The sequence below is a fragment of the Melanaphis sacchari genome, unplaced genomic scaffold (assembly GCF_002803265.2).
Source record: "Melanaphis sacchari strain LSU unplaced genomic scaffold, SCAv2.0 Contig19_pilon_pilon, whole genome shotgun sequence".
In the NCBI taxonomy this organism is placed as follows: Eukaryota; Metazoa; Arthropoda; class Insecta; order Hemiptera; family Aphididae; genus Melanaphis; species Melanaphis sacchari.
In genome coordinates, this window is record NW_020270975.1 from 1,915,356 (window position 1) to 1,942,606 (window position 27,251).

At 26.6% G+C, this 27,251-nt stretch overlaps 1 protein-coding gene across 2 annotated transcripts in view; it reads left to right on the forward strand.

Annotated features, from left to right (window-relative positions):
* The first annotated feature begins 825 nt into the window (after positions 1–825).
* Positions 826–27,251, forward strand: part of LOC112593028 (cyclic nucleotide-gated cation channel subunit A) — a 179,286-nt gene continuing 152,860 nt past the window's right edge. For both annotated transcript variants that reach the window (XM_025337245.1, XM_025337246.1), the window contains exon 1: positions 826–1,572. The gene's annotated coding sequence lies outside the window, so the exon portion shown is untranslated. The remainder of the gene's footprint in view (positions 1,573–27,251) is intronic.

Genomic DNA, 27,251 nt, shown 5'->3' on the forward strand with positions numbered 1-27,251 from the left:
TAGTTTTAATATTTTATTAAAATTGAATAAGTAATAAAAATAATAACTACAGAGTTTAGATATTTATGTATTGTGTATACACTTTATATACACGATGAATATTTTAAATATTATTTTACGATAGGTATAAAGTATAATTATGTCAAATAAAATTTGCTCTTAAATAAAATTTCTTGTCATATTTTTAATTTTCAATTTCCGTATAAAATGTTGAACTCGAGTGAATGGTTAAAGTAATAAAAAATAATTAATTAGAATATATAATTTATTGACCATTAATTATTGCATAGAAAGAAATGCGATTCTTTTTTAAAATCAGCTATGATATTAAAAGCACAAAAACATAATCAATCAATCAATAAACAGCTATTTTCTACAAATTAAAGAAAAAATATAAAGTAAAATAACTTTTTATACATTAACATTGCAATCATTTTAAAAATATAAAAATTTAATTTAATATTTTATAAAATATAATCTAGGTATCTTAAACTTTTTACTATAGTTTCGAATAAATCGTGGCAATAAACTAAAAAGAAAAAAACTAAGTCTATGGTATGATACCAAAAAAAAAAATTGCCAATAACAAAATTATAAAACAAATATTACAGCACTTATATTTAAAAAAAATACTTTTATATACTTTTTTAAAATATAATATTATAATTCATAAAATTTAAAGTGTGGTAATTAAATCCAATAAAAAGTTTAATTGTTCATAAAGAAAAGTTGACCATTGCAATTGGAAATACTTTTCACATCTTTTATTTGTGGCTTTGAATGCTGATGCAGTAAAAAAAATATCAATATATTTAATATTATGTAACGAGACAAGAACGCACAAGTGCCGCGCTCTTGTGTCGTACATTAGCGTGATACTATCACGTCAATGCGCCGACGCCTACTAAATACTAACCAGATGGCATATATCCCGCCGCCGTCATTGCAACCCGCCTTTTACTCATTTTTATATCGACTACATCTCATCTCAACAAATAATCACATACATCGCTGTTTAATATAAACACCCCAAAAAATTAATAAAATAATTCCCCGATAACTATGGCCCTAGAAATTAATGCAAAATTCAAGAAACTTAAATTTCATTACATCTGTCAAACAACTCGAAGAAATCATATAAACCCGTCGGCGCTGTCAGCAAACACGCTTCCCGCCTCCGGCCTTTTTCTTATCCCGTAACTGGTTGATCACTCACCGGAAGGTATATACGACCTTCATACGGTGACGTCACATCAACTATATAGTTACCATAGCAATTTAACCACGAAGAGCTGCAGTGCCCACTTAAGGTTTACTTTAAGTCGGGACCAACACTCAGTTGTACGGGGTATAATTATATATCTTAATATATATTTTACAATATAATATTGTGAAATACAAATATATTAAAATATATAATATTTTGTATGAACCCAAACTTCCCAGTTATATATTACGAAGAATAACTATCAAGAGACAACAGTGAAGATTATTCCAGACACAGAAACAGAACTACGGTACGATCCAGATCAAGACGGTAAACAAAGGACAACGTTGTACAATCTCCCTCCCGTGAGTTTCATTCCTATAAAAGTATATCATTAAATGAATATTTGTCATATTATCATCCTATATTTTTATTGTATTTAAAAGACATAAAGTCATATCATAAAAAGAAAATAATGTAAATATTTCATATACATATGTAAATTTTCATTTTAAATAAAAGTTAACGTAATCAAAAACCCAAGAGTTTAAATTTCGTTACAATTATTAAGTGATATAGTTTAGTTAATAAAACGTGGTCGAATTGACATTTGAAAAATTGAGTGTATTCTGTTTTGGGTTTTATATTATTATAAATTATTTTGTTAATTACTGATTTAACTTTCTTCATCAAGAAGTTATTATATTATTTAAGTGATTTTTGTTATTTTTTCGGGTTATTGTAATTCGAAACAGATGTGTCAGATAGCATTATTATTTACGTTATATTTTATTACGAGACAGTATACAGTGTGTTGTAAATTTCTTTTACTGTGTAAAATAAAAAGTAATAGTACATGTGATGTGAGCACATGAAATGTGATATTATTATAAGCGTCATAACCTTTATCATTTCAAAGTTTTAAATTTATTTAGATATATAAGCTTATAAAGTTTTTCTAATGTATGCTTATTCTAAGATGTCATAATATTATAATATGGGTATAAAGTTCTTAAAAATATAAAATTTCATACTACTGGTATGTTTTTAAAATATAAATTAAAATTAAAGTAATCAAAATATCTAAATGAAGAAAAATAAATTATACATTAGCAGCAGTAATAATTCCTTAGTAACATAAATAATATTTTCATAAAAGATTTATTTTATATTTAATGTAAAACATCTGTTAAATCGATAAATTATTATTCAAATATTCTGCAGATATATTTTTTTTTACTGATAATAAATTGCTTTAAACACATATTCGTCCAAATAACGGCATTATTATCATTTAATATGTTACTTAAAACGCACGAATAGAATATGTTAAATGCCATGTTAATATTTACTAATAATAATGTCTTAAAAAGTAGTTAATAAAAGGCATTTGAAATTTGAGTACATTTTAATTGATAATTGATATTAGTATATTTATATACAAATACTTAATAGATATTTAAAATAAGTGTACACTTATTGGTAAATTTGAAAACATGTTATCATTTTTCACTCCAAATTCTGTTTAACAGAAAAAAAAGGTTGAGTTGAATGAGATCAAAGTCTCTCTAAAGTTTTGTGAAAAATAATTGTGATGTTTTCTATATGATAGACATTAAAAACTTACACACACTCCATTATTTTATGACTAATAGGTTCTCTGTTTAGATCAAAATTCAAATACCACAAGAAAAATAAAATTACAGTTATATATTGCCACGATATAGACTTGTATAATATAGAAACGTTATTTTTTGCAATTTTATCTGTTATGATAATTTTTTTTATTTTTTGTATTTAGGTATTTATAAACATTAGCCCTCCTCCTCCCAAATCATTTAATATGATTTCTGGGTTTTGCCTCCGCTACATTATTTCTTCCAACGCAATCAATTCTCACGTTCATATTATGCCTGCAATAGTAATGTTAACCTTAGCCCATTTTTCCGGGAGAATAATTGAACTTCGCCTAGACGGGATTGATGGAAGTTTCCGTGAAATGAATCGCGATATAAATATCTTTTTTCGATTACAAAAGTCGACGTGGTTTGAAAAATAACGAAATGGACGCGTGCTCACTCTTTCTACAAAATATACCAACGAATTAATTATTATTAATTTATAACACACATATATATATAGTAAATATACACGCACGTTAGCACACACATACACGAGTACAATATATAATACTTATATATAAATATGTTTATGTGTTCCCGTAGGCATGTGTACGTATACACATACAAACTGGCTTCCGATGTAAACATATTGGTAAACATACTGTTACATCGTATAGACCACAAACTTAATCGCCTACGGTAATTCGTCAATATAACTAACGTTACGGGTAATCAAAAATCAATACTTTTGCTCTTCACCACACAAACACACATACACATACAAATATACACGACAAGTGATTTATTAGAAGGGTGAGAACGCGGTTCAAATCCGTCCATAAATTATCCGCCGTTCGTCGGACCAAAATGTTGATGGCGCTAAACTTTTTGCAAGTCCAATTTACGATGCATTTTATCGTTATTTATTATTAAGGGTAAAGTTTTCCGCCTGGAATTAATACGCGCTCAAGGTCAGTTGTCTTATGTTGTACATATGGAGATTTCGAGCTCCTCCGCACTATGGTCTAATTGTATCCGAGGATAGGTATAGGCTCGTTTTATCGAATAATTGTTTGAGACTTTTTCTATGTACTGAACTAGAACTCATAATGAAATAACATCGGAAAAGTATATCGGACTGTCAAACCAATCTTGGCTTCAACGCAAATACGTGCGCATTTTCCAGCAGAAGTAACTTATATAAAGTATATACTATTGTACAAATACTATGCCACTGATGATCAACAATAATTAACTTTTCGGGTTTAGGTATCACGATAAGTAAGTGTAAGATTATGTGTCCTGTATTTAATATGTGGGTAATAATATGTTAGTAATGCGTTACTCACGAGTTAAATATTAAATTCAACTCATCATTGCACGTCATAGCTTGTTTAAAGTCAGTTAAGGATCATTTTACTGTAATTGGTAATAATATTAACATTCACAATTTAATCCGGGTGGTAATTATTTTATAAATTTCTTTTAACATAATAAAATTATTTTTACAATCGTCGAAAACTTATGGGAAAATCTCAGCACATTATGTGTAGTCTTAGTAAGCTTTGATCGGAATAGGATTTTTATAATTTTTAAAATCGTTTTTAAATTTTAATAACACTCAATATCTGTAGTGTCATATTTGGAGTTATTTTAAATTATCTTTTAGGTAGTAGAATTTTATGATATTTTGTGGCAGTGAATGTTGAAATGTGCCTAAAACTGAAAACATAATTTTAGATTCAATTTCATATCATTGATTAGTGCACACTGTCAATGGCATCGCTGCTATTGTCAGAATAGTGTGGAGAATATCCAAAGCTTTTTATGTTTTTTTTGAACGTAGGGTGTTATTGTTATTTTAATATTTTTTCATATAAAACACTAACCCCTCGGTGTCTGTATTATTGATTTTTTTTTTAATTTAATATTTAATTGATTTGGTATTAGAAATTAAAATTGTTGTATTTAAAACATGAATATAAAATTCTTGTATTTTCGATAAATTATATTTATTATTTTTAATAGTCGATAGATGTATTAAGTGTCTAATCTATGCATTGCCTGTTAGGTATTTTTTTTGTTTATTTTAATTTTAAAGAATATTTACAATCATTACAAACAATTGGATAATAGATAAACTAGAGATTAAATATGTACATGAAGACACGATACGATAGAGGAGAAAACACATTTGTGGCATCTTTGAATTATATATTATTATTATTTCTTAAAGAATGATTTGTGAATATATTATAATAATTTTTAAGACTTTTAGTTTGTTCAATATAAAAAAAAAATTAATTAAACTGCATACCTAGGTATCATTATACTTTTCATAGAGTGTAAATTATCGTACAAATTATACATATTATTCAATTTGTAGTATTCAACTCTCTGAGTATAAAAACATCTGTTAATATCAATATTTAAATTAGATATTCTTTACTTGTGGTTGCAAAATACTGTAATCTTATGATCGTATTACATATACCAATTGTATATAATACGTGTATTGCGTGTACACTATTTTTACTGAATTCGTTCTGTGTGTGAATATTCAATACAATCAAATAAATATCTGTCAGATTATTATTTATATTTGTAAAGTAATTTACTGATAGTACACACGTACTCCTTTAATGTATAGATAGGTAATAGCTATGTGTTTATAAAGTCAAATACCAGCTCAAAAATAATTTTATATTTTCACTAACAGTATTGAACTTTGATTCAATTGTTGATTGAAGATAAATTATTATTTATTCTACCGTGTTTCTGTGTACGATATAAAATATTAATGTTATGATGTTTACTTTACTAAATTTATACTATAATATTGTAGTGATTATATCAGGAACATGTGTGGATTGTTTAAATAAAACAGTGAAAATGATTATATGACGTATAATCTATCCTAATAAATTTATTTCAACCAGTTTTGTTGGTATTGTTCCAACTAGGTGTTTGAATTTTGTGAGACACTCAATACATCCTAAAATACAGATAAGTTCCAAATATACATATTATTATTATATTACACAAGTTTAATAAATATTATTATTATTATTATTATTATTATTATTATCATATTATTAATAATTATTTTTTGGTAAACTTTAATAGTTAAAACAATTACTGTAAATTATTACGATTTTATAGAACTTTCGTCGTATTTATAATAAATTATTAATATTAAAATACGGATATATCAAATAAATATAATATTAAATCAATTTGTTTATAATATACACGTATACAATGTACTTGCAGGTATCAATTATCCAGAGTAGTGATATTAATGACAATTACAAGGACTTAATGATCGTTTCGATGTAAAAATAGATTTGTAATCAAAACTACTGAAAAAAAAAAATTAATATAGTTTAACTGATATATAAATCGTAATGAAAAAGTCAATCAATCAAAAATATTTGGCTTTGTATTTTTGATAGATATTTTAACAAATCTTAGACTACATACAGTTGTACTTATTTCGTATTAAGCCACAATGGTTAGTCAGATAATCTCTTCGTGGCACCCCTAAAGTTACGACATATAGGATTATAATCGAGGCAAAATTACTTATACAAATATATTCATCTCTTAATTGATAAATTATACAAGGTTAACCTTTTTTTCTCTTCGCTCGCAATATTATACAGACTATCCTGTAAAATACCACGATATCTGTATATGCGTGCTATATTATATCTATTACGTTCACGTATAGTTTACACGAGTACGTACATTTCGTATGAAGTTTTTTGATTTATCAGAAGCGAAATTAGCTTATGTATATATATATATATATATATATATATATATATATATATTCTATGTATTACTCCACCGATTGCATTTTAACGACTGTCCCCCCCCCTCGTTATTACTTGGGGAACGAAGTTTTTGTCAAGCTGTCGAGTCGTTAGAATAGAAAAGTACATAATATAGTTAACGTTATTTTTGTAATATATACATATTATACATAGAAGAAAATGTATATACAAATGATAACGATAAAGATGAAAAAGCGGCAATTAACGAAAAACTAGAGAAACGACGACGAAGCATTGTGTCATTACATAAACATTATATATTTATAAATCGTTATCGTAAGCAAAAAAAAAAAAAAATAATACAATTACGTATTATTGCTCTGCGGATACGATACCCAAATTCATAATATTATACCAACAGCGCATTGTCACAGCGGCCAAATGTTGTCGCTAACACACCAATAGTAATGCAATAATATCATTGTAAACGCTCTGTAGAAGTACAGCGTGTATAACCGTCGTAGTCGTCATTTGTCAACCCTTCAGTTATTTTTAATAACCCGTCCAAAAACTCGACACTTTCCAATATCGCGTGGCGAAGAAAATTTTATACAAACACACACACGCGCACACAGAGTTTGTACGCGAGATCGTCGTAGTCGTCACGGTCCTGTATTCATAGATAGTCATATAATAATAATAATAATAATAATAATAATAATAATAATAATAATAATAATAATAATAATAAGAATATAAAACGACGAAGGCGTTGACGAGACGTGTATTCTGTGTGTGTATATGTGTATTTATATTCGTCTTTTCATCACACCATCTCGATATCTTTCTCTCTCGTGTGCGCGCGCGCGTCCTGGTCGTGTACAACCTTCTACAATTCGTGATCAACCCCTATCCTCCCGTTATAACCCCTACGACCGCAATCCTCTCGCTGTCCGAACAACCCCCCCCCCCCCCGCCCACAGAGCGCGTCCGTATCAATTAAACACTGCATCGCGGCGCCTCCGTGTCGGCCGTCGGGTTCGGGATTGAACGCATCAACCTCGGGCCGCAGCCAATTTTTGATTTTTGATTCGTCGCCTCCGCCGCAGTACACCGGTAATCAATCGTTATTAGAAAAAAAAATAATAATAATAATTATTATTATTAATACGACCATTACGAAAACGATATTACACACATTTGGCGTTGTATATTATTATACAGCCGTACCAGGCGATGACCGCGACATCGGAGCGGAAGCGATACCGACTGCAGCTGTTAGAATATTATTACCCGTATAATCTTTATATTAATATTGGGCAACGTTCGTGTGCGCCCGTGTCACGCACTTGGTTTTGAATATTGATACACGAGTAATCCTGTGCTCGGGGGTGTGGTCCTCGAAGCCAAGTATTTGAATTTTACGCATCTCAAAGAGGAACTCGCGTGGAGAACTTTTAGCTCATGATACTTACGTACATTTGATGCATGTACAGTGTTATCGTTGATTGAAGAAAATAAAAACGTTCGTAAAGTTATTGCAGTTTGATATCGTTTTATGTCTACATTTTATCTTTCGTTGATCAAAACCACTCGAATAAATTTTTGTTAAAAAAACGTGTGATTTAAATTTAACGGAGTCTAAGACGAGGTAAATCTAAAAACGGACGGTCCTATGCATTTCACAGTTTTCGAAAGATTTTTATGAGATTATCGTCGAACGGATTCAGCAAACTTTGTAACGTCATAGGCTACTTTTTATTACTTTTTACTTTTCAATACATATATATGTTGAATATAATAGTTGACTTACGAAAAATTATAATTTTTTTAAAAAATTTATAATTGTTGCCATTGGTTACGAAAAAATAAAAAAGTTCTAATTGTTCGATGTAATTATAGACCTGCATTTAATGTTTTGCCAAAATAACCCCAATATCTGTGTTCGAAATCTGTGCGATTCAAATTCAACGGAGTTTAATAAGGGATAAATCCACGGGAATTTAATTTGTCATAGACATCGTCGTACAAGTAAACTATAGTACCTATTAAATAATATACTGTGGTGATGCAACTAGGAAATATTTTCCTGCAACCACCCTCACGTCGATCATTGCACCGCGCACCGTGTTTACGAATATTATTGCCTCAACGGAATTATACAATCACGCAATATTATTATGAAGGTACCTACAATATGTGATATTATTATACCGTATTATTAAATAATGCCGAGCGTTTAACTTTCGTAATGATGTACGTAAAGTTAGTACAGGCACATTGTGCCAGAGCTATGTAACTAGTATACGAAATTTGTTAGGAATTCACCTAATTTTGTAAAGGTCATTTATGGAATTTGATAGAAGACATCAGTTTTTCACAAACATTTCTAATTTTTTCTCATTAGTTGTCTCATTTTAGAGTGTTTGTTTTAGGCATTTTGCTTATTTATCAATTTATCAGATTAATTTTTTATACTTTGAAACGACATTCTTTTTTTAAAATTAAGAAATACATTATTAAAAGTTATCAACGGGAAACTAATTGTTCAATATTACTCTGATCGAAATAATCGTTTCACATTAAATGTTAGCTTTTTTTGTTAGTTTTATCTGTAAACACAAGCTTTAATTTTAGAAAAATAATTTCAAAATTCTGTTTTAAGGATATAATACACAAATATATTTTATTAAAATTATATTATATTAATTGGCCAATGCATATTCTTGGCTCTATTTAATGATTGTACAGTAAGTAAATGTTTGGATTATTTAATCGATATTTTATATTGATTTTATTCTATGAACTGCAAGTAACGGCATTATCACTTTTTTATCAGGTTATAGAAAACCGCAATTTATGAATTATTATTTGCATGTTAATAAGTATCAATAATAAATCATGTTATTTTTTTTTTTTGTCTATGTACCTATGCATGTATTACGTATGATTTATGTTATTTATGTAAACGATAGGAAAAAAAAACTATTTCACATTATTGACATACATTTTACGGAATAATAAAAACGAAGCCCTGTTTGTATTGCATTAGAAAAATACCATCGCTGTTTTTTCAAATATAACACGAGATACGTATGAAAATTCAATAATTGTTTTCGACGCCGAAAAAAATCGTGACTTTACACACTGCAATATAACACATATAAAATGTTATTTTCGAAGGCTGATGGCGTGGAAACTCACAGAAATCAATCTTGTCTGTGTTATTGTTGTATTACGAGTATATATTATTGAGCCACAGTGTTGGTTGTCAAAGGGACAACTACGAGCAGAACAGACGGTGCGCTATAATATCATCCCGTTGTTTTCCACGCGCCACTTTTGTTTACACCGCGAATTTTAACACACCAGTGGTCCACAAATAAAATCGTTGTACACTCGCTTACTGTGTTATAATAATAATAATAATAATAATACGTTTCAGTTTTATTACGTTACAACGATAATTTAAAAACTTTTAATAAGTATATAAGACTTATATTGTATAAAAGCTTTTTATAACAAAACGGTCGGTAAGCAATAAAGTTCAATTAAAGAATTTTTGCTTTAAAAACTAACAGTGTCTATAATATTACATTATATAGGTATACCAAAATTAGATGTTTTTTTTTTTTGGTCTCTATCAAATAATTATGCATTTTTTTTTTTTAATCATTTAGAACTCGCTCCAACAGTTAAAGCATACTTAGTTTAAATTTATTTTTATAAGACGTTTAAATATAATAGATTAAATTTAATTTTTTGTATAAATACACACACACACACACACACACACACACACACACACACACACACATATATATATATATATATATTTATTTATTATACTATATTGTTGCACTCAGTTATGTGGAATCCTTAATTGTAATTATTATACTTCTTTATCCAGTTCGATATATTTTAGGAAGGAAATAAGGATGTTCAAAATGTCTGAGCCTGTGGCTTCGTATAGATTTGAGTAAATGTTGTACTTTAGTGTATTGCTTCTTGTCATGATAAACAATCTTTGAAGGTGTTATTGTCACTCCACACAAAGTGCAGGTTGTTGGTTCTTTGTTTTTTATTTGGTAATCGTGTGTTAAGTGTGTATGGAAAATAATATACTTTATAAATACTAATCTGCACATTTTAAACTTAACTGATTATAAGAACAATCAATTTAAATAGTCCTTAATGGAAATATATGTGATATTTATACCGTTTTAATTCGCATACTAGTAAACCTATATAAGTCGATTTAGGATTACTTTCCAAACTTACGTTTCAAATAAAATAGTAGACATGCATTAAATCTACGAAATCCCTTGTTTATTTAATTTTTTATAAATTTTTTATATTACCACATAAACAATTTATGTTTTAACTTCTGATTTTTTTTTTTTTTTTTTTATTGAGTAAATATATACATAGTTTAATTATTAAACGTCTCTATTAAATAGTCGTTAAACGATTTAAACAAAACATTTTGTAAAACATTATTAACTATTAAAATGTTTATACTGTTTTTTTAATATTATCGTAATTAAGAAAGAAAAAAAACTCTTGTAAATATTATCACGTATTCTCAGCTATGGTGGCAAATAAACTGTTATGGTCTAATTTTGTATCATTTTATAGTTTATTTATCATAGTAAACAATTCCAAGAATACAATTAAAAACCGTTAAATTTTCAAAGTATAATAAAAATTATGCAAGACAATCTCATGCTTCTTCCTAACGGAATATTGACTTTGAAAAATATTATTTCCGTTTCTTTGATATATGTTTATACAATAAAATGAAAGCGTTGCAAATTTTCGTATGCAGAGTCTCCGCGGGATATACGATTCGATTTCCTTAAATCTAAAAACCTTGAAGTCTCACGAACATCGTACATATTACTACATATATACTGCTATAAAAAAGAAAAATAATAACCACTCTGACAAAGCAAACAACTATTTATTTTTATACTTATTTAATGTACAGTATTAGTTATTTTAGTAACGTAGAGGAAGTGTTTGACTAAATGTGTCAACTGAATACAAATTGTTGATTATCATAATATAACTACGCCTAATAATAATATTAAATATTAAGATATCCGACGATAATATGATTACTTATAGTTGTACTATCTAGATGCCATTCTTGCAGTATACTGGGTTTTCTTAATAATTTAATATAATTTTGATGCTTATTTATTTAAAGAAAAAAGAAATGTTATTGTTGCTTAAATCTGTATTTATAATTACATTGATATTAAAGTTTAATTGTACAAAGATTATCTTTTTTCTTGAATAATTTACTTTTATGGTTATTTGAATTATTTTATGAGCGTAATAATTGATAAAAAATTATTATATTCTTTTATTTAACATTAAACAAATAATAAAATAAATTATTTATTTATTTTAATTTAATCGTATATACGTATAGGACATCAATCTATTGTAAAGTGAATAAAAATTATTTTATTTTAAAAATATTTCTGCGCATTAATATAGAATTAAATTTTTGAAATGAATTTTTAAAAAAATATGCTCAAAAATATTGCCGCTACATAATTATGTGGCTTAATTTTGAAACAAGTTATGAGAGGAGGAGGAAATGGAATTTCCAATAATGGAATTCACTGTGCAAAATATTTTTTTTTAAATTCTTAGTTGTCAATATATCATGTTCAAAATTAATGACACATTAAACTATCAAAGACTATTATCATATACTCATCCTTTTGAAATATTGACTAAAATTTGCATTATGCAAATTTATTCAAACGTTGTTAAGTTAATTGGTATTTGATATTTATGTTGACAATATGTGTCATTCGTTGTTGCTTTTCGTTGAGCTATAAAGCTAAAATACAGTAATAAAATGGAAGTAAAAGACAAGTCAGAATGTTTTGGCCGTCGAAGATATACACATATATGATAAACATATTATATACATTATATATATATATATATATATATATATAATATAAAATAAAACTGAAAGACATTTTATGAGTTCATTTTTTTTCTTTTATTATTTTCACGAAAACGTCGGGATGCCGCCGAATTGAGAATAAAAGTCGGAAACACTTTTGTTTAGTTTATAGCCTACCACCATTCTTTAGGTTCAAAATCAGAGATTTATGATTCAGTCTGCTGAAACCTTTTATTCACGTTAAAGCTTTTTGTAAATATCAGTGTTTTTTTTTTTTTTATTTTATTATTTTAGAAGAGTCATATACTATATAAACAAACTAAAGAGTAATTTAATTTAAAATATACTAGGTATTAAGGATTTTTAAAATTTTTTTTACTGTGACACATTTAGTCTAGACCACTAAATAAATATTATTTATTTATTTATTTTAATTGTGTCTTCAATTAAAAAAAAAGTGGAATACGGAGTTTAGGTGGATTTCTTTGAATACAGAAGCAATGATAAAGTTATTTTTGAAAGTATTTGAAGAGAATTTTAGAATATACTGTAACGTCCCCTCTTTCCCTGAGTAGCGCCCTAACGTCTTCTTACCGATAAATTTATGTTTTGATTAACGAGGTCTCGGAGACTCGACCTCGGTGTGTAATATTAATATACTAGATCAGGGTTACCTTATTTAAGTAAAGCACAGTTGTTATAATGTAATGTATATTTAATAAATAATTTAAAATTATATAATAGAATGTAGGTTACCGATCCGGTAGATTGACAAGCCGTGAGTGTGGATGGTGGATGGCTGCACGGATCGTTTGAGGAGTCTTCTGGTCGTCTGTTCTGCTCCGTGTCGCACATACTCTCTTGGTGTCGCACACACTCTCCTACACTACACTTATTGGTCATTTTTATATACCTTAGACTACTACCTGAAAGCCTTAGGTCAGCAGTCGGCCCCGCTTGCCATTCCTCACACTCAGCATTTTAACAATGTGTGCCCTACTTAAGGAATAATGTACGATGTCGATAGACGACAATCGTTACAATACTATGGGTTCTTAATAATTACAGTTTAAAAACCATAAATAAATATGTACATTTCTCAAAAATATTAAATATTTTCTGATAGTGGTTGTCATTTAATTATTCAAGAGACGTTTTTATATCAATGTAAAATATGTTATAGGGATTTTTACTATGACATAATTTTTTTTAGTAGTGAGTATACAAGTATACTTGTATAAAAAAAATTTAAGTGAGAGTTATTGTAAGAATAAGAAACATTTTCTATATTGTTCATAGACTTAATTTAGTTCAAACCGATAAATCAAATAGTAAGTTGTACATAAATTGAAGTTTTCATTTTTAAGAACTAGGTAGGTATCTAGTGCATTGTTATAATATTGTCGGGTACATAAAATATGTATATTATTATCAATATAGTAATATTATAATATGTGGCCATTAATAAGGGTATTTGGAATTTATTTGGCCAATTGGTGAAAATCATGTTTATACAATTAACTTTAAACTATAAATTAAACGTTATTTGTTGTAGCATAATTATTTTATCACATTGTATTCTGTTTATAATAACTATTACTAGTTGAGATCTTTTTGGAGATAATTTAATGGTTGCGGAATAAGTTAAAAAAAAAAAATTGATTTTGGACACGTCGTTTTACTAAAACGTGTACGTGAGTACTAAACAGTGTTTGTGCGTATGGAATGCAAATTATGTATTAAAACAATACAACTACAAATACGTTTATCGATTCTTCGCGCAGGAGATGGTCTTAAATATAAATTGGTCCCAACAACAACAGACATTTACATCCTTTATTTTTAATACGATATATTTTGTTCTTACCATTATTGTTTTTTCTGAGTTATACTCATAGTTTAGTCATTCGTCCGAGTGGTTATTTAATTAGTTTTAAAATCTACAATATTATAATAGACACTGTTAAATAGCATTAACGATAAAAACTAGTATAAATCATGTACAAACATATATTATTAGGTCATGCTATGCACCATTGATTTTGTTACATTATATAATGATTGTGGTTCAGTACATTAAATATTTTTATCAAACGAATAATATAAATCCAATGATCAAACAACTTTGATCAAATGGAGAAACTTGATGCAAACCTGTTTTTTGATTTGGGATATTTTCTTATGATTTTATTGTTATTTGTGGTTTTGAATTTTTATTTCTACGATTTTAATAAAGTATTTAATTAATTATAATATAGCATATATGCTATAATTATAAAAATTGAATTCTTTTTTAAACATGTATAATTATATAAATATAATTAATGACATTACGTATAGGCAATAAATACATTTCGAGTAAGTTGTAAATTAGAACTAATACACATCATACGATTTATCTACACAACATAAATGTACCAAATTACAATTCTCTGATTGGCAATAGTTATGTATTAGTTATTAAATATAGGCTTTTAGAACTGCATTGTTGGGATAATATTAGAAATATAAAAGCTAAGAACATGAATAGAAAAAAAATAAGTGATCTAATTTTATAAAATGTAAGTTGGACGATGAAGTTTTTGGATTAATATATAGTTAGAAGTTTCCATTTTTAAATCTCATAATTAAAGCTGTAATATATAATAATATAATCTCTATAATTAAAATGAATGGATAAAGAAAGTATTGAAGATGCGGTATTTTTCGCACTTTCGTAAACTACATCCTAACGACGTTATAGCTTCCTTAATTTTCTTTTATTTTATCGATTTGGTAATTAGTGTATTGAGTTTAGTGCCATAACTCCAACGACTAGTATCGGAATTTTGTAAAGAACTATTAGTGAACGTCATATGGCTATTAGAAGGGGTGAAACAAATCTATTCACGACTCAGTGTAAAGCGATAAATCTTAGAAACGTCTATAGCAAAGTTTTGAATAAACCTTTGTCCTCATACTTCCAAAATTGAGCTCCTGATCCATGACTGTTAATTAATTTATACATAATAATTATTAATTATGGAACAGATAAATATTTTATGATTATTCGGACTTATTAGATGATATTGGTAACAGTTTGAAATGTTGTTTCTTTGATTTTTACACTAGTGGCAGCGTATTTAATAAAGCACATAAAAAAATAAAAAATAAAATAATAAACTTTTGTTATACTAATTGTTTTTATACTTGAAGTGCTTAGATTTATTAAACTGGTATACAAATACGAAACTTATTATAATTTTTGTCGAAACTTTTATGATTTATTATAGTTATTATTTTTCGTAAATTAATTATTCATTAACAAAAAAACTATAGATTTTTGATAAAATGTATGGTACAAAATTAAATTGATTTTATTTTACTATTTATTAATATCACATTGAGAAATTTAATAGAAATTGCTTTGCTGTATAGTAGATGTCATTGAGTAAATCACTGTAGTTATTGTATTAAATTTTAATTCAAAGTGATGAAAAACGATTATGATAAGAGACGGTCTGTTGATCAATATTTTTGAGTTCTGAGTATATTTTAATATATATTAAATTTATATAAAACTTCTAATTATATTATTCATTTAGTTTTGAATTAGTAATTCGAAAGCCAAAATAAATTTTACCAAAAACAAATAGCATAAGTTATAATGTTATTATGATAGATATACATATAATTATATTTGATATTTTTTTGTTTTTATTGCCAGTTGTTATTATGTATAATAAATCAATACTGATGTAAAACATTATACTAGTAAGTGTTAATATTAATGTTTATGGTATAAAAAGCTTATAACGAATCTAACATTTTTTGATAATTTCATTGTGTAAAGCAAACAATAATAAATTTAACAGTGAAATATTTCGATTTCACACTAAAAATATTTTTTTAATTATAATAAATAACTTATATCATTATTGTCTGATATTGTGTACAAATTCATTGAGTTTTAAACGGCATGTATATAAAAATTAAATTGAGCCTATATTAATTCCAATCTTTAGTACTTATGCTGTAAAAATATTTCATAAGAATCGATGTTTCAAATTTCTAAGCATTAACTATTACGAGTATAAATGAAAATTTTATAACTATAATAATATATAAACTACAAAATAATCTATAATTTTTCTTGTTTCTTGAAAATTTCGTCAAAATTTTAACTTCCAGCGCTTAAAATAAAAATAATAATTATATGTTTTCTCATTTTTTTATTGCTTTAAAAATAATTTATGAAAAACCTTAAATTAGATTTTCAATCTTTTTTCTCACAAATATAGTTTTCATTAATCATTAATGGAAAATAAATTTTAGAAATAAAAAATTCAAATATCTACACATTCTACGTTAAGGATTGAAACATTTTTATCATTCTTAAAAGTAACGTAAGAAACACATAAACAAAAATAAAAAATAAGACACGCACCATTGTAAAACTAATAGATTCTATTTTAGTGGCCTTCAATTTTTTTTTTAAATCTAAAATTTTAATATTTAAAACCTGAATTAATTTTTAATAAGCCATAAACATTTTCTTTTGTGGTGGTATCATTAATACATTATTTTGATAAATATGGATACATAGTTAATCATATTAATTTTTATTTGAATTATTATAGTCTCTGAAATTAAAAAAAGACTAAAATCGAATACATTTAAACCACTCGTAGCATATGCATTATAAACCAATAACCTATGATAAAGTATCAGGTCATATTAAAATCTAGATGATATAAAGGCCAAAGAAATTTCAGCCAATAAATAGCTTTATTATAATATATGTAACAGATTTTATCGTCAGGAAGATAAAAATTTTTACTTTCATTGGTAATATTTGTTGGTTTCAGATAATCAATAAATAAATAAAATATTACTATATTAGTTTTAAATATTTTCCAGTATGTGAAATAATTAAAACTACATTAAGTAAAATAAAATTTTAGAAGAAAGATTGATATAAACTAATATAACTAATATAATGTGATATAAACTAATATATATTTATTTTTTCTTAAACGTAGTAAAGTACCTACTATTTACTGCAGTGACACCTGCTGTATCTGTATTGCGCTTAGATATTCGTAAACGAGATCTTATTATGATATTAATCCTTTATGAAAACGTATTCATTAAACAATTTTAAAATAATATTATGGCCAAAATAAAATATCGAATAAGTTGTAGATCATATGGACGGAGTTAAGTTTAGAGATAATAATATGAGTAATGTTCATGTTTTCATGATATAAAACCACTTTGATTTTATCCAATTAAAATAGCACCGAATAACGCAATGTAACTATACAGTATTATGATAATCATTATACAACTAATAATACTATTGATCTCACTTTTCTATGAACATAAAAAGAATAATAAATTGTATCAATATGAATATAATGTTATTAGCAGTAAAAATAAACCAATTATATTCCGGTACCGGGCAACATATTATACTTATTATTTTACCAGTAGTATGAATTTTTTCTAGGAAAATTCATCAATATTGGTTTAATTACAGCAGGGTATAGAAAGTACTCAAGTTTTATAACATTGTTTTTTGTATAGTTTATAAAATGCAGTGTCCAGTATTCATTTATAAAAAACAAAAACGTCATAATAGATGTAAATTGAAGAATGACCTGTGGCGAGCTATATCATTATATACATATAATGATATACAAGTATCCTTTGAATATTGATACAAGTAATATAGATTACATAAACTTATTAATACTGATAATTAAATAATATATTTAAACCTATGGAAAAATCCCGGCCTCAATAGAAAAGAAGAAACCATAATAAACCGCCTCCGAATTGGACACACACACTTAACACACAGCTACTTGATGAGTAAAGATGATCCTCCACTATGCGACTCATGCAGCGTTCCTTTAACCGTCAACCACATCATCACCGAATGTCACAAATACAACCAATATCGAAACCAATTCAACATCTCCGAACAAATCTGTCAAGCACTTGGACCAAACCCACAGGACATTAAAAACTTAATTTTATTTTAAAAAAAAACTGAATTGTATAATTTAATTTAATGTAAAAATGTAAATACTTAAAATACCAACAATGTAATCAAAAAAATTCTTGTACTAATGGCCTAGCTGTCGATGTGTTTTAGATCAATAAAAAAAAAAAAAAAAAAAAAATAATATATTTACCGAGTGCTGACTTACTACATGTTTTCACCCATATTTGGATTTATTTATCGGTTTTAAATAAAATATTCACCTTACATATTTATTTTATATAATTTATATTATTTATCGATAAAATTAAATGAAAGTAATAAAAAGCAATCGTGTACAATACACATTATATAATTTAGTAAAGATTTGAAATGATATGCATTAAAATGTAATTTCAGTTGAAATCTTTGTAATATACGTGACTAAATATTTATTTATTTTTAAAATTGGTTAAACCTAAAGTTTGCCTCGAATTATTGGTATATTTATTATTATTTATTAACAGCTTTTTAAGCTTTTAATTTTGTTACCCCCTTTTTTAAACGAAATTTCGTCATAGTAAATAATTATTTTTCTCAAAAGTTATAATAGTTTCCATATAATATGAAATGGTTGATACTAATATAATTCACACGTTATGTATGCCAACCTCATTTTCACATAGTGAATACGAAATACACGAGTAGAATATCATATTTGTGAAAAGGTGAAACGATTTTATTGAGTAGTGTATTATTTTATGTAGGTACACTATTGTGATTTTTTTGTCGTTAGAAGATTAATAGGACACTGTGTTTGACTGGTAAATCTTGACGATTTTTTATTGAAATTGCGAGCTAAAAAAAAATCAAATAAGGCGTTAGATTGTACGATAGATTTACTGCATAAATTCTTATTTTTTTTTTTTTTTTTTTTTTGTCGTTATAGAACACGTTCTACTTACAAATAAACCATAATTATAATACTTAACTGTCTTATTTAATTAACATTAAATTAATTTTATTATGTACCTACATTTATAGAGATTATATTATATTACATTTATTGAGATCTAAAGTGTATAAATTCAAAAACCTTTTCCGTAAAAAAAGTACGATCGACGATTGCGAAGTATAATAAATAAGTACTAAATCTCTGGTATTTCAATGAGTAGTTGCACTGTTAAGTATCATTGATGAAATATACTTTAATATCATAAATCTTTTATTTTAATCATAAAATAAACATATTTTACCGACGCAATTTTATGTGTTCATATTCCTTTTTTCCATTTTCGTGTTAAACTTTAATGTCTCCGATAAGTATAATAACGGTTTTATATAATATTATTGTCATATTGCTCCTATTTTTATAAATGCCTTACTTGTAATATATTCGTACTAAATTTTATCGACTATTGTTGTATAGATATTTTAAAAAGAAATAAAAATGTCTTACACGGAATCTATATTATATTAAAATACAATGCATTATAGCATGTAACCATGTGTTATTTAACTTCCATATGATCAGAAATCCGAATAAAACATTATGGGTTGCATCCCGTCGATCTTGGTTTTACAGAAATACCTAAGTATCTCGCGAATATAATGTGTGTGTGTGTGTGTGTGTGTGTGTGTGTGCGTGTGTATATATATATTGATTATAACAGAATTCGCGTGGGAGAGAAGAACTACGACTTCAAATACGTAAATAAAAATTGTATACGATTTGTGCGCTCTGAACGATCGTAACCAAATCAAACGATCATATTATTATTATTATAGCTTTAACCGCGTAATGTACGAGACTCGTATAGTATATTATTATATTGGTATTATAATATTGTGTTATTGCGCACAGCAGTAGTATGGAGATGAGAAGAGAAAAAAAATCTAAGATTTATTAGAGTTCTCGTTATGGTAAGTCGAGACCGTGGAAGTCGTGAAAAACGCACTAGGTAAAACTATATAATGATACAGCCGTGTCTATAGCATAGTCTTTATCGTGGTACAACAGTGTTTATTACATTGTGATGGAGTTAGGAGCCCAATAAACGAGCTGTCACCAGCACGCTCGGCAACTCTCTGCAGATCGACCGTGGACCACCGCCTGTAGGGTTAAGCCTGGCCATGCTCTCGAGTGGTTAGCATACTGACGACCGCCGGAACATTAGTCAATCTCCAGAACAAACTGTAGTGTACGAGTAATGGTATACGTATATATATATTTAAGAATATAGGTTAATTTCTATTTTAATACACTCAAAAGGAATAGACTGGTAGATGAGTATTTTTTTTGCACACATATTTTTCATTCACCAACCTCTTCAGCACAGAACCTATGCTCTTTTCTTAACAGCATTATGTGTAACTGGAGAGGGGACTCGAGACCACCGATATTTTTAAAAGTCCACGGCAAAACGATTTACGTGTGTGCAACTTATTTTTCTTCGCGTTAAAACGGGCGAGATAAATGTATTATTATATTTGTCACGATAACCGTATAAGCGTATAATAATGATATAAAAATGTATTTATACAGAAATTATAATATTTTAGATTTGATAATATTTTTTGATTCCAAATTCGACCATAGTAGAAAATTACACTTACACTTATACGAATTGCATTACCGTAATCGAAAGGTATATACATCGAAAACGTTAATGTTCGATATTGAGTTGTATTAAGACTTAGATTAGGTTCGTTGATTAAATACCATAGTAAATTTCTCTTTTTTATTTCATAGATTTTAAAATATGTATGCCTACAGAATCTAATACAGGCTGCAAATATTATAGTCTGTATAAGTTCGCTTTAGAAAGGTGTAGGGAAACGTGGGCGTCATTTCCCTACTTGATGTGCTCTTAATTTAAATATATAATTACATAATTACCCCTATACTCTCCCTTCACTTGACACGAGCCGTTTTGGTCTTAAAACATCGAGCGTGTAATGATGTACAATATTGTCAAATTTTAATTTTGACCCATCACTTATATATATATATATATACCTAACGCCCATCGCTTTTCGTACACCGATGTCAAGGTTTTTATGTCCGATGTAATATATTGTTTATCGCGTACGGTGCATAATTTTAGAACTAATTGCAATGTTGTTTTCCATTATAATATAATATAATCGACGCAGTTTATGACCATCGTCATCACGACACAGCAGACAGCAATTCACCGACAGGTGTAATTAATGATAAATTCCGTAATTGGTTTTCATTTCGTTTAATTACTGCGTAGCGTAGGTATATTATTATATTGTATCGCATTACCGAAGGGTTTGTTGGTGTTATTTTGTGGGTGGTGTTGGAGGCATATAATAGTTAAATGACAACCACACTTACCTTTTGTGTGCGTCGTATGCGTGTATGTGTGTGTGTGTGTGGGTTCGACACAGAAACACGCACATCTACGGGCGTTAACATTAATTAGAATGTATGAACGAGATTAACAATTTTCTATGGTATTTTTTTGTGTGAAAACGATATTGCAATAATTTATCGTCGTGACATTCGAACCGATGCATGTAATGTAAATGTAATAAAACGAATTATAAGCACCACGCCACCGTACACCAGACAAATGACATTAGCGCGTGTTCTATATTATTTTAGTGGCACAAAACAAACTGACATCTGTTTAGGTATACGAACTAATAGCTAAACATAATTCCAGTCGAATTAATACATACATTTGGATAAATCAAAGTATCATCATATGAATGCGCGCTGTAGCCATAGGCGCAACTAGCATTTGTTAGTTACAGAGACTAGAATCCAAGAAAAATAGAGTAAAAATAAACCATAGAGTCAAAATATCACCCCGTTTGTAATTAAACAATAATTATTTGGAGTAAAATAAGTAATAGTGTGTCTTTCTTAAACCCCAACAAAATAGAATACTTTTCAAATATTAATATATTTATAAAAATATAAATATTATGTTAAATTGTTATACACATAGTTTATATGATTATCAATTTTTATACGCGTATAAGTTTATTTTACAAGTACACGGTTAGTATGCCAAGAGTAGGCTTAAGATATATTGATAGCTTAGTCCAACCCCTCTAGTTACGATAACACTTTTATTATGTATTAACAAATGACCATCGGTGTATTATATATTATTGTATTATAAATTTCTGACACGCTTAATTCTAGACGATCATATCGTGTTCCAAGTGTGATATAATTGTTATTGAAAATTAAACTATTATCCACTATTTAATATTTATCTGGGTTACTTTTAATCTCTAATAAAAAAAAAAAAAAAAAAAAAAAAAAAATGGATCTTATTATATGGTTTTAATGTTTTTAAAATTTAATAACTAACTAATACGTGATTTTAGTAATGAAACTGAGGTACTGGATATACTTCTTTTTTGATGGCAATCGATTGCCCGTTCTCGAATGGAATTTTGTTCTAGTGGATAATTGATCAAAAACTTCTCCATTTTTTTTTACCTATCCAATCGTATTTCGTATAACTTCTCGAGGCAGTTCGTTTAAGTGTTCTTTTTCGTTTTTTTTTTTTTTTTTATTTGTGGCTACTTTTATTTTACGAATTTTGACGTCTCAATAACAAGCTCTATAAGAGGGACATGATTAATGTATTTGTCATTTTCGTTCTTTAATAAAACGATAGCTTCAATATTTATATTTATATACTCTGATAATATTCCGGTTGGAATGGTCCATAAAACGCCTATACAATATTCACTGCCATATTTTCTACTTTCTTAATGTTATAAATGTGTAAATTATAAAACTATTGTCATCAACAATAAACGCATGCATTTTATTTTAACTTAAATTTTAAAACCATTTTTTTTCGTATACATCACATTAACAATCACTGGATCACATTATTGATAAATTTACAGGTAAATAGTATTTATTTTTATCTACAGATATTGTTCAAATGGTTCAGAAAATACCGCACAATTCAATGATTAAATTGGACGAGAAAATTCTCTGTACTGTCACGTTGTTCGTATTTTAGGTGTGAAAAATAAAGAATTGGACTTCATTTATTTTAAAAGAAAGTGTTTAACACTTTATAATATACGTATAAGAAGTTTTTATAAGTTTCCCTAGACTATCAAGTTTTCTATTTTTTCATAAATAATATTACTAACTTGAAAGTTGTTGAAAGGAATATTATATATTATATTAAGGATTATTATGTATATATGAAAAAAGTAGAATTAAAATAAATAGTTTTTACAGTATACTACTTGTTGAATTAATTTAAAATCTATTAAAAATTTACAAAGAGCATCTAAGTATTAATTTTTACTAGTATAAAAGTAACGCAAATATTTAAAAGGCGAAAATAATGTAACTCATTCTTAGAATCTAAAGCTTTATATAGTTTTTTTTTTGTGTGGTTATATATTATATTTTTACAGGTCAACTTATTGTTAAAGTTTAACTGAAAACCACATTTAAATAAAAATATATTAAATGAAAAATATAAATAATTTTAGTTTTGCCCTATTTTTAAAACTATTATTTATTGTAATATTTTTTGCGTTTGAAAATTATCATTATTATTACTATTATTGTGTGAAAAATATGTAAATTTTAGAACACATTTTTTAGTTTTAATTGAAATATATGCTATGTGTAATATGAACAATATGCAAAGTCAGTGTATACAATTAATATACAATGAAGTGACGAATGAAATTAAAATACAGCATTAATCGTTAAAAATACCACAATGGTTGGCTGTTACACTTGTAAAGTTTTACTAAAGTTCATTATAGTCGTTGTATGAAGAAATATTTCAATTCAATTTAAAAAGTTTGATATTGAACAAAAGCAGTATTCAATAAAATATGGTAAAATAGATGTAACGATTTCAGTTACCATTGAGGTGGTTTTCTTAAAATTATCATTTATTTTATGTTTAATACTACATTAATTTCGAACTTTTGACCGATTCATCTCTGAAAAAGTAAAAATACATTATTTTAGAATGATACTTTATAAAGCTTAGTGGTCGTGAACTTTTCTCTGCACTAGAATTAATTATAAAAAAAAAAATTAAAACAAAAATATAACTTATGTTATAATATTTTTCCACAAATATTGTGGCAAACGAATTTAGAATTTTCAGGTAGCAGGTGTTACGAATAATACCAGAGGTCCAATATACATATATATATATATATATATATATATATATATATCATACCGAATCGCCGAACTTACTGGTGTTATAAACACAAATTCGCACATTTTTCCTTTCAAGAAAGTCTTATAAAGTAATTTTGATGTCTCCGTGGATAACGCGCAAGGTTTGTGAGTCGTTATCTTAATAGTACATACCATTGCCGACAAACACTATACATGGCGATAGTACTATACAATAGTTTAACACAGATGAATAATATTATAATAGGCATCTATCATATGAGTCAATAATGATCAAAAACTATTGTTACGAATAACACTGTTTTCGTAATAATATAATAATATAATATTCCCATCCTGAAAGATTAAATTTTCTAGACATTGTGTCTGTGGGTTATTGTTTATTATACTCGAGTCATTTTCAGAAATTTTGACTTAAACACGAATAATAATAATAATAATTACTATCGATAAACGTAGTGTAAGAATTACGACTATTTTTAATTTACTATTCATATTATTATAAATAACAAAACTAAAAAAAAAGTATATCCTAATATTTTAAGTTCTTATAACGCTCGTTTGAGTTTATCTTCTCTTATTATTTTTTAAACAAAAGTATTTTTATATAACAAGGTCTTAACGAAATAAAAGTTATTTTGAAAAGATAAATCGATCAATAAAAAAATATATTATTATAACTTATTACAGTATAATATGAATAAAAATAAGATCACAAATTAAATTAATAATAAAATTTAAGTTTTTCACGGTTCCCTCACAAAATTATCAATATAATTAAAACACGCCTCGATATAAAAAAAAGCCAGTTAGTAATTTGTTGGACATTATAGGATTTTGTTGTACTTTTTCTTCAATAACAGAGCTTGTTTTTTACGTTATGGACAGCTAATTATACTCTAACAATAGAAATTTATGTCATAAATTTTTTTTCTATTAAAAATTTCTAGTTAATTTTATTGAAAATGTATTTTTCAAGTTTTCTCAATTTTTTTTAAACTATATTTTCACTAATAGAGAAATTTTTAAATTTGTGTTGCAAACAGCACTACTTTATAATAGTTAATTATTTTCTGAATAAAGAATGTCAAATTCATCTTGTTGGATGTTATAAAAAAAATCCCAATAATTTTGACTTAATTATTTGTACTACCAATTATATTCCAACTGTATAACTATTCATGTTAGTAAAAACTTAAACATATTTGTTATTCTGTAAACTTTATTATTTTCTATACACCTCGTACAATTAAATTTAAAAAAATTCTTAGACTTATTTAGAAATATATATTATTCACACCATTTGATAGTATGTATTATTAACTTGTTAATTACTAAAACATGAATTACCTATCGTAAGTACACATAATAAATAAATAATAAAATATTCTTATAAATAGGAACAAACAGAAACTCTGTTCAAAATCATATTTTTTGTTTTTTATTTCTGTAGAATGGTTATTAATTATCAAATCAAAATTTAAATCATCCATAAATGATGAGATATTGTACTCTAAACCATGGGTCACCAAATGGTGACTCGTAAACATATTTTATCCGGTCCGCAGACAAAGAATAATTTTTTCAAATATTTGTAATGTCATTAAACAATTTTTTATTTTTATTATATTTATTTTACATTTTCTCAAAAATTTGTGGTATTAATTATGTTTTTAATATATTTTATAAACAATTTCAAATAGTAAATTAAAAAAATAAGTTCACATTATATCCAATTTTAAAATAATACCTATTATATGTTAAAAATATGCACTTTGAATTTTGATGGCCCACGAAAAATTTTTTAGATTTATATAATGTGTCCCTTCAAAAATATTTAATGCTCTAAACCTACTATAAAGCAAAGTTACTCCCCCCGATATTTGTCAAGTTAACGATTTTTTTATAAACAATAACTTTAATTGTATTTGTACATTATTATGAAATAAAATATCAATTAGTTATTTATGAAATTAAATTTAGACTTTGATAAATTATAAGATCTCAAACATTTTTTCTAAACTACTTTAGATTATTTGCCAATGTTAATCGTAATTTTTAGTTGTCTAAATAAATTTTATTGATCTCAACCTTTCATACATTTTGGCATTGCATACAGCCCATTGGCTATTATTTTACAATGTTTGCTTGTTATATTTTACCTAATTACATTTCTTTTTAGATATATTGTTAACCGTACTTGCTTTCCATATTTATTCATTTTAATATTTAAAAATAATATTTGCATCATTTTACCTATAATTATTAATTTAACAAAAAACATTAAATTGTTATAATTCAAAATAACATTTAAGAAATTCCAGATAAAAAGTTTAAAAAATAAACTTAAAAGATACTTAAAACAGAACGAACTCTTAAAAAAATATATATATATTTATATAATTCACGCGTGGTGTTCTAAAATTAACAAATAAAAATGTTTATTTTATTTGGATAAAATATTATATATAAAACACTGAAAATCCGGTACGCGATAACTGCAAAAAAATCCCATTAAGCATTTCCTACTTAGTCCATGTTATTCAAAAAATAACCATA